Source organism: Papaver somniferum, chromosome 6 (assembly GCF_003573695.1).
Source record: "Papaver somniferum cultivar HN1 chromosome 6, ASM357369v1, whole genome shotgun sequence".
Taxonomy (NCBI): Eukaryota; Viridiplantae; Streptophyta; class Magnoliopsida; order Ranunculales; family Papaveraceae; genus Papaver; species Papaver somniferum.
The window spans coordinates 76,635,852-76,651,796 of record NC_039363.1 but is presented as its reverse complement, the minus strand read 5'-3'; positions in this window follow the sequence as shown (position 1 = coordinate 76,651,796).

Here is a 15,945-nt window from a genome sequence, read left to right as displayed (position 1 = left end):
CTCTCGGGCAGTTTTAAAGAGATTCAACAATGTAAATCATTTGGGCTGGACTTGGTAGAGCAAAACAGCGTTAGTTTAATCAATTGGATCAATTGAATTGGGCTGGATCGAGTGAAACGGAGCTCAACAGGGAACTGCAGTAAAGAAGAAATATTTCATCGAATATTTGATTCGATGCGTATTGCATGGGACAAGATTTTCTTCTTTACTCAACAAAATTCGTCCCTATCAAACCAGGATAAAAAAGGAAAGACAGCTTAGAAGACGCAAAGAAGAGAAAGAAAATATTCTCGTATCCGCCAGTTTTGAAGAGAAATTATATGGAGTTAACTCGAAATATTTCAATGCATGTCGAGTATAAAAAGGCATGTTGGGTCGATTAGGAAAGGGGTGGAGAGTTGGAGGTCGAGAGTTGGGAGTAGAGAGGAGAGCGCTGCAGAGGAAGAATCCACCATTTTTCTCTGTTGCTGCTGCTGCTATTGATGAAGATGAAGAATACGAAGAACAGACAGCCAAAAACCGTCGTTCTTCAACAGTGACAACGACCAGTTCCTGTGGGTCGTAGTCAGCTACGCAGACAACAACCATATTCTTTTATCGTTCTTTGTAACGGTGTTTGCAACAATTATAAACGTTGCAAACACCCAATTTTCATCAATTTCTCTTTATTTCATCACTGTGAACCATTTTTGAGCCATAAATAATTATTTTGAGAGCATTTATATTATGATGAGTTAAACCCCAACACTGGGACGACGGAGGAGGCCGAGCTTCATACATGGGTAATTTAATTAATTCTTTTTAAGACTTTTGCATTAAAAATTAATTGAAATATGATTTAATTAAATTGGGTGTTATTTGATTAGATGGGTCATGCTTAGCTTAGGTGATTTGATGTTCCATGCTTAACATTTACAATCAATTTTTTTGAGAATCTACTTTGGCAAAATAAGAGTCCATATAACTTATGTTTTGAGCAATTATTTTCGAGAATAATTCATTGAGCCCTATTTTATGAAGATTGGCCGAATCATTAGTCCCAGTTCCTCTCACCATTGTTAATATTTTTGTATATATATTTTTTATTAAATCTAAAAATTCCATTTCCTTCACAAGTCTGAAACGAATCTTTTTACCACTATCACTACAACAACTTTTGAAAAATCATCAAGAATCAATAAGACTCAATCTTAAAAACGTATATCAAAGAGTTAATATCTCAATCTCTCGATTTGATCTTTACTCAAGCAAATAGAAATTTGCGAGTCTTTATCAAATACTAGAGAGATAACTTGAATGGTACCAAAGACCAATGTTCAAGTATCAATCAATTTCAATCAACAACCAAAGGTCAGATTTCCAATTGATTGATTCTAACGCACAACCTATGATATTTCAATTATAAAGATAAACAATATAATGCGGAAATAGAAATAACACAGACACCAGAATTTTGTTAACGAGGAAACCGCAACTGCATAAAGACCCCGGGACCTAGTCCAGATTGAAAACACACGGTATTAAGCCGCTATAGACACTAGCCTACTACAAACTAACTTCGGTCTGGACTGTAGTTGAACCTCAATCAATCTCACACTAATCCAAGGTACAGTTGCGCTCCTTAGGTCTCTCATCCCAGCAAGATACTAAGCACTTGATTCCCTTAGCTGATCTCACCCACAACTAAGAGTTGCTACGATCCAAAGTCGAAGTCTTTAATAAACAAATATGTATCACACAGAAAAGTCTATGATAATAGATAAATCCGTCTCCCACAGATATACCTATGAGTTTTGTTCCGTCTTTTGATAAATCAAGGTGAACATGAACCAATTGATAACCCGGACTTATATTCCCGAAGAACAACCTAGTATTATCAATCACCTCACAATAATCTTAATCGACGCGACGAAAGAAGATATTGTGGAATCACAAACGATGAGACGAAGATGTTTGTGACTACTTTTATAGCTTGCCTATCGGAGATATCAATCTCAAGCCAATCTTTGCGATTGTACTCGTACGATAGAAATAGAAAGACCAGATCACACAACTACGAGAAAGTAGTATCGATCTGGCTTCACAATCCCAATGAAGTCTTTAAGTCGTTAACCTGGTTTAGAAGAAGAAACCAACGTTTAAAGGAGAATCGACTGTAGCTTACACAACTAGTATCACACGTAAGGTGTGGGGATTAGGTTTCCCAGTTGCTAGAGTTCTCCCTTATATAGTCTTTCAAATCAGGGTCTGCAATCAATGTTACCTTGGTAACAAAACATTCAATATTCACCGTTAGATGAAAACCTGATTAGATTCAAGCTAATATCTTTCAACCGTTAGATCGAAAACCTAGCTTGTCACACACAAATGAAATGCACGTTTCTAGGTTTGTGTAACCGTACCCAAACATGTATATTTGTTGGTTAAAAAATAGTTAACCAAATGGTTAGCCATATGAGCACTTTCATATCAACCATATTCTTCTTCACCATAACTAGTTCAAATGACTCAAATGAACTAGTTAGAGAGTTGTTCAATTGCAAGGAAATCTTATGTAAGTACACAAGACACAATCGAAGCAAAAACAATTTGATTCACTCGAATCGGTTCATGAACTTTATATCCATGGTTCCCATTAGCATTCCATAGTTTATATAAACATGAGTTCACAAACAATCGTCTTTAGATATAACCTAACTCAAGTTTGCGGACTGGTTCGCGGACTTAAGTTCCCGAAAGGAGTTCTCAAACTCCAGCATATTTTCTCGGGTCGAGAACTTCCGCCAGTTCGCGGACTTAGTTCATGGCTCTTGTTCCGGTTCTCTTGATCAACAAAGTTCGTAAACTTTCGTTCAAGGAATAAGGACTTATACATATATGTGTTTCCACAACAATGCTTATATCCATCATTGGTTATATAATCTAAACTCTCATTTCAATCATTGAAACATTCTTAGAGGACGTTATATAGTTGTTATTCACAAACCATTTTTCGTCAAAGAAATTTTCAAAGTGATTGAAACATAACATGACTTTCGTCACTAGGTAAAGATGAACTTGGCCAAAGAGAAATCTTACCAACACATATTTCGAGAAATATATAGGCGAGTTAAACTCGTCTCGAAATAACAAATGTGTATAATCAAAGTCTATATAGCAAAACGACTTTTGTCTCAAGATATGAGATAGAGTAGATAGACTTTTGAATGATAGATAAGTTCAAGTCTCTACATACCTTTTTGTCGATGAAGTTCAACCAGTTCCTTGAGTAGTTCTTCGTCTTGTATGATGATCCGCCATGGAGTTCTTGAGCTCAACTACACTTTCTATCCTAGTACAAAACTTAGCTATAGTAGACTAGAAATCAAGACTTATAGTTTTGATCACTAACATTGACAAACATGCTTAAGATAGCAACTCATGCGAGTTCGACCGAGAAATGCTCTAACAGGATCCTCATTTGAAGATCACTCTATTGACTTCATTATGATTTCCTCTTTGTCTTTATGTCTCTTCTTATCCATGACTCTGCCATTTCTCTCCATTCAAACTCCCTATAGAATTGTTGCAGAGATGATGGGACATATTTTCTTTCCTCGATTCTTTCCTTTATTGTCCAGCCATTCCTCTAGATGTTCTTTCACCGTGAGTTTAAATGTCTTTCTGTTCATATATGGAGCTAGGAAGTATTCCCAAATCTGTTTAGTATAGGCATGGTGTAGAAGTAGGTGATATAAATCTTCATCCACAACATTACACAGGCTGCATCTTGGTTCATGTATGTCGTACAACCTTTTTTGTGGAGATTGTCATCAGTGGGGATTGTATTGTGTAGCACCGACCATATAAACACTTTTTTGTCTTGGAGGAACAAATCTAACCCAGACACATTTATGTGGGAAATAGCTTGAGTCTTGTGAGTTCTGCTGAGATATTACCCATTGATACCCTTCTTTTTTTGTGAATTGAGTCATTGATTCCTCCCCTTGACCCAAATCAGGTGTATCTCCCAATGTGCTGAGCAAATCATTGATTTTCCGCATCTCCTCTCAATTTAGGTGTTTCTTCAAAAATATTTTCTACCTGCCAGCATCTATTAAGTCTGCAACTTTAGCTTCCTTGTTATCAGCAATTTTAAATACTTTCTTGTAGAAAATAGACAACGGAGTGTTTGACAACCACATACCATGCTAGAACTTGATGTACTGCCCATTTTCTATTTTGGTTTTTGTGGTTGTATCCATTAGCCACTTCTCTTTTTGTATGCCTTTCTAAAACCCCTTACCATTTGATAGTTTTTGCTCTGTTGGATTAAGAGTAATCTCCTCAGATTTTGTCTTATGTTGTACAACCCTTCTCCACAATGCTCTATTCTCTGTAGAGTATCTCCAGCTCCACTTACTCAAGAATGCTTCATTCATACATCTCAAGTTTTTAATAGCTATGCTTCAAACTTCTTTCTTCTTACATATTTTCTCCCAAGATACCCAGTTATTTTTTCTCTTCTCAGCTGTTGATCCCCACAAAAAATATCTCATAATCTTTAACATTTTCATCTACACTAAAGCAGGAATTTGCAAGAGTGAAAATAGCAAGCTGGCAAGAGCAGGGTGATAAGCGTTATCTTACCATCTTTGTTGAAAAACTTCCTTAAGCTGCAAGCTTTTTCTTGAACTTCCCAATGACGAAATCCTATACACTTGTTTTCTTTAAAGATGACCCCACCAGTAGTCCAAGATACTTAAATGACAGCCTCTCCACCTTGCATTTTAATATTCTAACCAAATCTTGAACCTTGTGGTCATCTTAAATACTTGATCATAGTGCTCTTTTCCTGGTTAACTTTGAACCCTTTGGTGGCCTCATAGACTTGCAGTATCATTAACAGATTCTCAACTTTCTTTTGCTATGCATCAAGAAATATTAATGTATCATCAGAAAACTGTAGGTAAGTCAGATTAATGTTTGCACCCATTTGAATTCTTGATATCATGTTGAGTTTTTTATCTTTCTTTAGTAACATGGTGAGAATTTCATCCACTATTAAGAACACAAATGGTGACATACAACCACACTTCCTCAGACCTTTGAAGTGCTTGAATTTGGTTGTTGAATTCCTATTCATTGAGATTGAGGATTGAGCTGATGCAAGTAGCCATTGTATCCACTCCCTCCAATTAGCATCAAACCTAGTGTCTCTTAGTATAGTATCAATACAATGACAATTTACATTGTCAAATGCTTTTTCAGTATCTAGTTTATAGATACCTGGAGATTTGCTTCTTATTCTTGTATCAATCAATTCTCCAGCAATGAGTACCTTATCGTGAATGGGTTTTCCTTTAACAAAGGCAACTTGATGCTCCCATATCAGTTTGAGTAGAACTGTCTTGAATCTGACACTAAATGCTTCATATATGATCCTGTAAATGTTGTTTACTAAACCAGGTGTTAGAATGGATTCCCACCTAATTTTTATCAACAAAATTGGGAGACCATAGAAAATGATCTAGTTAGAATGGTCCAGAATTTTTTTAGAAGTGGTCATCTGGCGAAGGAGCTAAATACCTCCTTCATTTCTTTGATACCTAAAACTCTCAATCCTACAACTGCTGCTGAATTTCGGCCAATTGCTCTTAACAACACTTCCTATAAAATTATTTCGAAACTAATGCCAAATAGGATGAAAGTAATGCTTGGAAAAATTATCAGTCCTTATCAATCTGCCTTCATTCGGGGAAGGCAGATTGCTGATAATGTAATTATAGCTCATGAAATAATACATAAAATGCGTAACACCAAAAGTAAAAAAGGGTTGATGGGTTTAAAATTTGACATGTCAAAGGCGTTTGACAGAGTCGAATGGAATTTTTTAATCGTTATCATGAGACGATTAGGCTTCTCGGAAAATTAGTCTAATTTGGTCTTACAATGTATCTCTAGTACCACCTTATCTGTCCTACTAAATGGTTCACCAACTGAATTCTTTAAGCCAACGAGAGGTTTAAGACAGAGAGATCCACTATCTCCCTACTTATTGCTCTGTTGTATGGAAGCTTTATCTAGAACAGTTATGAATGCAGAAAATAAAGGCTTAATTCAAGGCATTAAGATATCAAGATATTCCTGTGAGTCATCTACTTTTCGCAGACGACTGCATCATCTTCTGTAAAGCAAATGCAAAAACTAGTAGAAATTTTGTTGATATGTTTAAATCTTTTGGAGAAGCCTCGGGACAGCTAATAAATTTTAGTAAGTCAGGAGTATTCTTTTGTCCTAAAACTGAGCCTGAAAATATGTCTGAAGTACAACAAATATTAGGAGTGAACTGTATCCCTTTAAATGATAGATACTTAGGTTCTCCTTTATTTACTAATAAGTCTAAAATCCAAAGATTTGAACCTCTGGTTCAAAAAATGAAAAATAGGTTGCATAACTGGAGAGGAATTAACCTTAACAGTGCTGGCAGAACAATTATGGTAAAAAATGTGACTTCTTCTTTGGCAGTTTATCAAATGAACTGTTTTAAAATCCCCAATTTTTTTTTGCAAAACTCTAACAAAACTCCAGCGAGATTATTGGTGGGGAAAAGACGAAAATGGTAAAAATATAAAAGGGAAAAAAGGAGTTTATTTAAAAGGTTGGCAGTTTGTATGTAAAACACTAGAAGAGGGAGGCTTAGGAATTCAAAATATAGAGAACTTTTAATTTGGCAATGATAGCCAAGGTAGGATGGAGACTTAAGGAAAAACATACTCAATGTGTGGTACTGTTTTGAAAGCCAAATACTTTTCGAAAAATGACATTTTACATACAAAAACTAAGCCAAGTGTAGGAGTTAGTTGGGTCTGGAAAGGGATTCACAGTGGAGTACAACAAATAAAAAAGAATTGTACTTGGAACTTGGAAATGGCAATATGATTGACATATGGGACGACAATTGGATACCAAATACTACAACTCCGATAACGCAACCAGAAACGGGAACGAGAAACTTAAGCAAGGTATGTCACTTAACAACAGAAATAACACTTGGGATTTAGAAAAACTAAGTAAATGCTTTGACTCACAAATAGTTCAAAAGATAGTGGACATACCAATTCCAACTCAGAAGGAAGAAGACAAGGCAACCTGGAAACTAAACAATAAAGGTAAATTTTCTGTTCATTCTTTATATGAAAATATCAACAGTACTAATGAAAGCGACCCAACGGATTGGGGGAAGGTATGGAATCTCAAAACATATCCTTTTATTAAAATATTCTTATGGAAAGCAGCGCAGACGATCCTCCCGACAGGTTTAAGAATGGCTGCAATTCTTTAAAATATAGACACAAAATGTAAACTCTGAAACACTGAGGAGGAATCCTTAACTTATCTATTTATGAAATGCAACTTCACGAAACAGGTTTGGAGACACTTAAACTAGGATATGAACTACATAAGAGATAATAGTAACGATTTCCATGAATGGTTAAATACTTGGTTCAAAGAAGAAAATAAAGGAAAATGCATTCTTGGATGGCCTGAATTTTGTGGATTTATATCTTGGAACATTTGTAAAGCAAGATGTGAAATCACTTTCCAGAAAATAAGGCAAAATAGTGCAATCACAACACAACAAATAGTAAGGTTTATCAATAGACAAATGGAGGTTACACGCCCAAATTATAATATCATGCAAAATCTGTACTACAATCCTATGAATGATGAAAACTTACAAATCCTTGACAGAGAACCAGAAACAAATCAGACCTTCATGACTCTAAGAATAAATGTAGCTCTGTCTATGAATAATCCTTTGTCTACTGCAGGAATTGGACTAACAGTAATCGACTATGAAGGTGCAACCATTGAAGCTAGGGGCTCCTACGCATATTGCAACACCAGGGAACAACTAGAAGATAAAGGTGTTGAAGCTCCATTTCGATGGGAAACCGAATGGAGTGGATATCAAATCATATTCCAAAGTGATTCGACTGGAACTTTATGGCTGCTGATGGAAAGATACACTGAAGCCAGAAAACACAGATATATAATTAGTACTGAATTTGAAAATCAAACAGATGATGTAATTAACTTTAAAGTCAACACTTTTATTTTAACTTCTAGATATATTATCAAGAAAGCAGCAGATATTTCCACCTTTTGTAATAGAAATGTTGTAGAACACATATGGAAAGGAGAGGCTCTAAGTGCCATTATGAACCGTCTCTATATTAGAAACTGCATAAATCTTGTAACGGAAAATGTTCCTCAGAGTTCTGGGAATATTGTTATTAATGAATCGATAGAATGAGGTTTTGCGCCTCTTTCCCGTAAAACAAAAAAACTAAACCAGGTGTTATAGTCTTGTACATTCCTATTTTTTGAGATTAACCATATGATGTGTAGTCCAACCTCCAATTTAGAGTGGCCATGCAGTCTTATAGAACTCATATAGAGCCGTAGTGGTGATCCGAGGAATGTAGATTGAAAAAGTCTTATATTTGATTTCAAATCAGAGAAACAAACCCAAATCTCTTGATTATCACTTTTCGTGCGACAGAAGACTTGAAATGGATTGCTTTGGATGATCCATGGTACTCGTATGGTAATGTACTTTCTGCTACTTCAGCCTCTCCAGGTATGCAAATTTCCACTGATGTAGTGAAAGAAATTCCTCTATGGGCTAGTATCTCAAACTGTGGAAGGGAACACAAAATTGGAGAAAGGTTAGGTATGATAGCTAGCAAAGTAGGTGTTGTTATCCAAGTCTGTAATGGCACTGGACAATTTGATTGTGAACCAAGAGTCCTAGTGTGGGTTAACATTGAAAAGCCGTTACTGTTGAAGTTGCTAGTTAAGGTAGATTGTTATCCTGCTAGAGAATTGGTGTTCACTTATCACAATCTTTCTTCTAGGTTCTGTAACCATTGTGCTCGTTTTGGCCATAAAATTAACCAATGTGCTATTCTAAAACATCGACCATTAGAAGATATCTATGATATAACAATGCATTCTCCTTCTCCGGGAGATGATATGTATTGGCTCAATGACACCCGAATACAATATGGAATCCCAAAGACAATGCTAATGCCCATGGTAACATGGAATCGGTGGAAAAATCTCTAGATATTCCTGGAAATAGAGAAACTTTGTACGAGCTATTCCGTGAACAGCATCCGGTGAGGGGAGAGGCTGAATCTTCGTCTCAAGTTAAGAATCAATCTTATGAAGTTTTAGGACCTGTTACATATGATGAAGAGATGCCTCTAGCTTCAATTCTAGGCAAGCGAACCTATCCATTCAATATCCCGGAAAATTTCATCTCTTTAGATGTCTCGTCCGTTGAACCGGTAAACTCGGGTAACTCGGAAACTCACCGAATTATTAACTCTATGGAACCAATAGAAGATATGTTGGTTCAAGATCAAGTGCAACCTGTGATCCCAACCAGTGGCTCGAATCTGAACCCAACCACCGAGCCAATTTTAGTTAATTGAAGGTTATCTTTCTCATCATCTTCTTTTGAGGATGATCATGAAAGCTTGCCATCCCCTGGGGGTTTTGTCTCCCCATCATTGCTTGATTATCATTCTAGTTCTAATCATATCATCATACATTCATCATCTGCATCTCCTAAAACCCAACCTAAGTCTGCTTTCAACATTGCTATCCCAGAATTTCTTTCTTCTTCCTCTTCTGAAGGACTGAATATTATGGTTTCGGATTCAGATGAGCTGCTGCACATTGATCAATATGGCTCTAACTTCAAGGAGCCAAAACAGGAAGAAGATGAAGTTCCACCGGTGCCCTTCAATTTGGATTCCCCATCTGTGCAAGGGGTCGTGTTTCAGGTAACCCTATTTTCTTAAAATCCCTAAATCGATAATTGATTGATGAATTTCATACATTGTATGCCTGATTTCCTGTGTTTATAAATCGCATATATGTTCTTACTAGTTTGATTTGATTTCATTCTGAACCATTCTAGTGCAGACTGATTCATACATTCGCTTGCCTATAACTTTAATTTTAGAATTTAATTTACTGCTTGCCTAAGGTCTTCTTGCAACAATGAAAACAATAGCTTGGAATGTGCAAGGATGTAGCAACTCTTTCACACAAAATCACCTAAATCAATTGATAACTAGAGATAAACCAGATATTATGTTCATTTCTGAAACTAAGTCTCAAAAACATCTAATTAAGAGATTGCTTAAGGATTATCCTAATACTCATTTAGTGAACCCAATAGGTCTAGCAGGTGGCCTTGCTTTAGCTTGGGTTGATGGATTTTGTTTTCAAATTATCCACTGGAATACCAATATGATAAATGTTCTAGTCCAAACTAATTCTGAAACTAAAAAATGGTTACTTACTTGCTTTTATGGCAACCCTTACCCTAATAATAGAAAGATAGCTTGGGATTTTCTTACAGAAATAGCTGCTCAAGTAGAAAAGAGCTCAATGCCTTGGGTATTATTAGGAGACCTTAACATGATCTTCAATCAAGAAGATAAAAGCGGAGGATTACCATTTAAAAATTCAGTTGTAGCTATACCAAAATATCTTGAGCAATGCTAGTTTATTAGATATAGGATTTAAAGGTTATGAATTCACTTGGAATAACCACAGAGAAGGTTCTGAGAATTCAAGAAAGATTAGATAGAGTTGTATCTAATATAGATTGAAGCTCACTATTCCCTAACTCAGAGCTCTCTCACTTAGTAGCAGCAGGATCAGATCATTGCCCAATTGCCTTAAACTTAGACACAAAATTTTCCAAAATAGAATATACCTTTAAGTTTTATGACACTTGGCAGAAGGAACATTCATGTGTCCAAACAATAAAAGATTCATGGAATCATTACATTAGAGACTCGCCTTCCGAAACACTAGCATTGAACCTTAAGTCCCTTCAATCTAATCTAGATTATTGGAAGAAAAGTATTTTTGGTTTACCTTCTAAACAGATTAATAAGGTCTTAACCCAAATAGATAGCTTAAACTCTTCCATTCATGTTCATAAGAAGGAAGAAAAGATTAAGGAAAGATTATCTCACCTGGAACAGTTATATGCTACTCAAGAAGCAATAGCTAAACAACGATCTAGAGATAATTTGGTTCAATTAGGGGGGGGGGGGGAATACCAAATACTTTCATACTAAAACTATGAAAAGAAGAAAATGGAATAATATAGAATGCATTAGGAAAAGTAACAAAGAAATAACCTTCAAAAGACCTGAAATCCAAGATACTTTGTTAGAATATTTTTCTACGCTTTTCTCTGCTCTTGCTCCTCCTTCTTTGCCTATCTCTAATCTTTTTACCAATATTCCCCCTGCATTTCTCTAGATGATAATACACTCCTCAATTTTGTTCCTCCAGGTGATGAAATTTGGTCTGTTGTTCAAAAACTTAAACCAAATAAATCACCAGGACCAGATGGTTTCCCAGCTAGTTTCTTCAAACTAAATTGGGAAACAGTAGGAGATCAGGTCATTTCCTCTGTTCATCATTTCTTCTCTAGTGGTTCTTTGCACCCTGATTTCAATAAAACCTTTATTTTCCTTATCCCTAAAAGTAGATATCCTAAAGACCCTAGTGGATTCAGACCAATAGGATTGTGTAATACTATTTATAAAATTATAAATAAAATTTTGTCTAATATAATTAAACCTTTGCTTAATAATTTCATCTCCCCATTTCAAGCTGCATTTCTCTCTAAAAGGCAAATTTCTGACAATGTCATTATTGCTCAGGAAATCATTCATTCCTTTAAGAAAAAGAAAGTGAAGCATGCAGGAATGGGAATTAAGATTGATATGTCCAAGGTTTTTGATAGAGTTGATTGGAATTTCCTTATCAATGCTATGAAAGCCTTTGGTTTTGATGCTAATTTCTGCAACTTAGTTCATCAATGTATATCAACCTCTTCTATAGCAGTCTTGCTTAATGGTTGTCCTGGAAGTTTTTTCAAGCCTACTAGAGGACTTAGACAAGGAGATCCTCTTTCTCCTTATCTCTTTATCATTTGTATGAAAATTTTCTCTAGGCTCCTTCTTTCTGGTGAAGAGGAGAAAATCATTCATGGAATGCAAATCACTCCAAAAAGTAGTCATATTTCTCATCTGTTTTTTTGCAGATGATTGCCTGCTTTTCATTAGAGCTGATCTTAAGGAGAGTCATAATATTCTCACTCTCATTGACTCTTTTTGTAAAGCATCGGGACAAATGATAAATTTTGAAAAATCTGGAGTGTTCTTTAGTAAAAAGTACAACCTAAACACCAAAGAATGATTAGTAAACTTCTTAAGATAAAGAAAATTGATCCAAAGGACACTTACTTAGGAACACCCATATTCATAGGTAGAGCCAAGATAAAACTCTTTGATCCAATAGTGGAAAAGATGGAACAGAAAATTCAAAATTGGATGGGAAAAACTCTGTCTCGAGCTAGTAAATTGGTTCTCAATAAGGCTACTTTGGCTAGTATGACCAACTTTCAAATGAGCTGCTTCATTCTACCAAAGAAAGTCACAAAAAAGGTTGACTCTTTAAAAAGAGGTTTTTGGTGGGGGAAGGAAACAGATTATAAGGGTTACTACCCTAAATCTTACTCATGTCTTTGCAAACCAAAAAGTAAGGGAGGATTAGGATTTAGAAATGCTCGCTACTTTAACTTAACTATGATAGCTAAGTTGGCTTGGAGACTTCTTACTGAGCCCACTGCTCTATGGGATGCTCAACTTAAACCTAGATACTTCAGAAATACCTTTGTTTTTAAAGCAAAAATCCCAACTACTAGTTCTTGGATTTGGAAATGTATAAGTAAGGGTATACTTCTAGTGGAACAAAATAGTATATGGGAAATAGGAGATGGGTATAGTACTAATATTTGTGATGACAGATGGATACTTGCATTGGAACATAACCTTAGTAGTCTTAGAAACACTACTAATTCTCACTTAACACTTGTGAAAGATCTGATTGATCTAATCACTAAGAAGTGGAACTCTACTTTAATTTTTAGTTTGTTTCCTGATCCAATAGCTAAGAAGATTATCAACACCAGAATAGATAGAGATAAACCTGACACTCTTAGATGGCTTCTCACTAAATCTTGTATATTATCGGTGAAATCTATGCACAACAAGCTAACTGGGAGAAATGTGAATCACTACAACTTAGGGCAGCCAGATTCTTTCTGGAATAGCTGGTGGAAATTAAATGTGTCACAACGAATTAAAATTTTTTCTTGGAAGTGTTTGCAAGGAGCTCTCTCAACAAATTTAAAACTGTCTAAATTTATGGATGACATTCATCCCAATTGCTCTTTTGGTTGTAATATTGCTGAATCTGTAGAACACTTACTTATAACATGCCCTTCTGCTAAAACAATATGGGCTCTAGAGCCATCTCCCGTTACTTTGAATTTGCATAGCACAACATCTTTCTTAGAAATATTACAGGAAGGGATGAGGAATAAAAACCTTAACCTACCTATAGAAATCTTGTTGACAAAGGCTTGGTTTATCTGGAAGGAAAGATGCGATAGAGTCTTTGAACAAAAACAAAAATCCAGTACACAAATAAGTTTAGAAATACAAAGATACCTGGACTTTTGGTATAAAGACAATATCTCATCTAGAAGTTTAACTTTGGATGAAAATAACTCTCTTAAATGGACTCTACTTAGGAAATCACAGTCTAAGCTCAACATAGATGCAACTTGGATTTCCTTGAACTTGCCTGCAGGTTTTTCTTTAATTTATAGGAATGGTGCAGGAGACTTTGAACTTGGCAAAGCAGGACCAATCACAGCGGCTACCTCTGAAGAAGCGGAAGCCTTAGTATTGCTTCAAGGAGCGCAATGGGCAGTGGAGGAAGGAATGACGGATTTCACAGTGGGCGACTGCAAGAACCTGTTTGATTACTTAAATGGGAAAGTTTCCCAACTGGAATGGCAGAATCAAACTATTTTGGATGAAGTTAAAATGACTTTTAATTTGTGTAAAATTTTTCTGGGTTTTAATTTTGTTCCAAGAACTGCAAACAATATGGCGGATATTTTGGCAAAGGAAGCCAAGTCTTTTAGAGATATCCTCGTTTGGAGGAAAACTCCACTTTTTTGTATAAACAATGTCGTAGAAGTAGATAAATCAAATGTTGGGCTGGCAGTTAATCTCCTGATATTAGGTGGCTCTACTCTTTCCGATGTAAGGGTTACTAACTCCCAAAATTAATTAGTCTGGAATGCATGTAACTTACCAAAAAAAAAAGAAAAAAAGAGAAAGAGAAAAAAAAAACACCAGGTTATTTGATCCTTGGATTTAGCTTTATGATACCTGTTAAAATATAATCAGTAACTTGGTACGCTTCGCTCAGTTAAACCTTATGCTGTAATTAATTAATTAATCTTCCATAAAAATATAATTAATCAATCCTTAGCGTATAAGGTAAATATTACTAGCATGGGTCCGTACGTTTTACGTGTCTAGTGTACAGTACGCACAGTATTTAATGCACCGACTACAGAGTCCCGCGTTGAGACGTCTATGTGTCGGCATATTGTTTTATGACGTGTACGGCTCTAAGTCGATCACAATATCTTTATCATTCTGTTGATGTCAGGAGAAAGATGATAAAATCCCCTGTCCTCTTGAAGACCGATGAGGAATCTCTTTACATCGGCAATTACAACGGCTAGTCCCAGCCAAACGGAAAGATTTTTAGACAGCTTTCAGTCCCGATAACCGATAAACGGCTATAACTCGGTCAAGGACGGTGTCACGATTATATGTTTTTTTTTGGCTTTTTTCTTTTCTTTTTATGGTAGGGATCGAACAAATTTTGTTCGACATCAATTTCTTTTTTTTTTTTAAGTCAGGCCCGTCCTGTCCCCTGGCAGCGTAGCCACCGGCTTACTCCCCACTGAGCAAACTCGGTCCTCTTAAACCCATGTTAAAGTTAATATAATTTAGTTTGAGCGGAGACTCGAACCGCTGACCTCCTACTTGAGAGTCAGACTTCTGACCAACTGGGACTAATGGTTATGGTATACATGTTTACCCGTTTGACGATAGCACCATAAACCTCATTCTGAATATATTAATCTCTACGAAGGAATTGTACCGACAACAATATTGTATATCAGAATAACTTGAATATTTTGTGTTTCATCATAACGACGATGATTGCGGCACTTGAATTCGACACCACTGTCTTTTAGTCCACTATCAATGTTTTCTGTGGGAATATTACAAATACCCCCGAGGGGTAAAAATGAAGGTTTTTGGAGCCAACTTGAGAAAGTTGCTTCCACTTTCTGGAAACAACCTGTATAAAGTTGTGTCCATTTCTGGAAGCAACTAGTGATAGTTGCTTCCACTTTTCAGAAGGTAAGGGTATTTTTAAAAATTTGATAAGGATATATTTCAAGAGGTAATAATGTTCCCATGTTTTTTTAGTTTTCCTTAAAAAGAATTTGTCTGGTAGAAAAAAGAAACAAAAGATACTTAAACATTTAAACGATCAATTAATATTTTGAACTCGTCGTGACCATAATTTTAATTTTCCCATTATCATTTACACCCACAGTATGTTAAATAAAATTATATAAAACTGAAGCTGTATTTTGTTGAAATTTAAAACTTCGTGGGTGCAAGTCACTTCCATCCCTCAACCCAGTACCTTATATATACGGGTTGCCAAATTCCGATGTGGTCACAAATTCAAGAAGATTTGCAGAGGAAAGAGAAATAAGGATAGCTCCGAGGGTAAACATGCGATGGTCCACATCATCATCTTCATGGTGGTAATATTCCTACCCAATTTCCAGCTAACTTCTACCTTAATCTTCGGGAGATGTTTCTAACATTGTTAATCAAAATTGTCTATCCGACTTTTCAAAGGGTCTATGAAAAGGAATTTTCCTGTAAAAATTATTTTGTTTTTTAT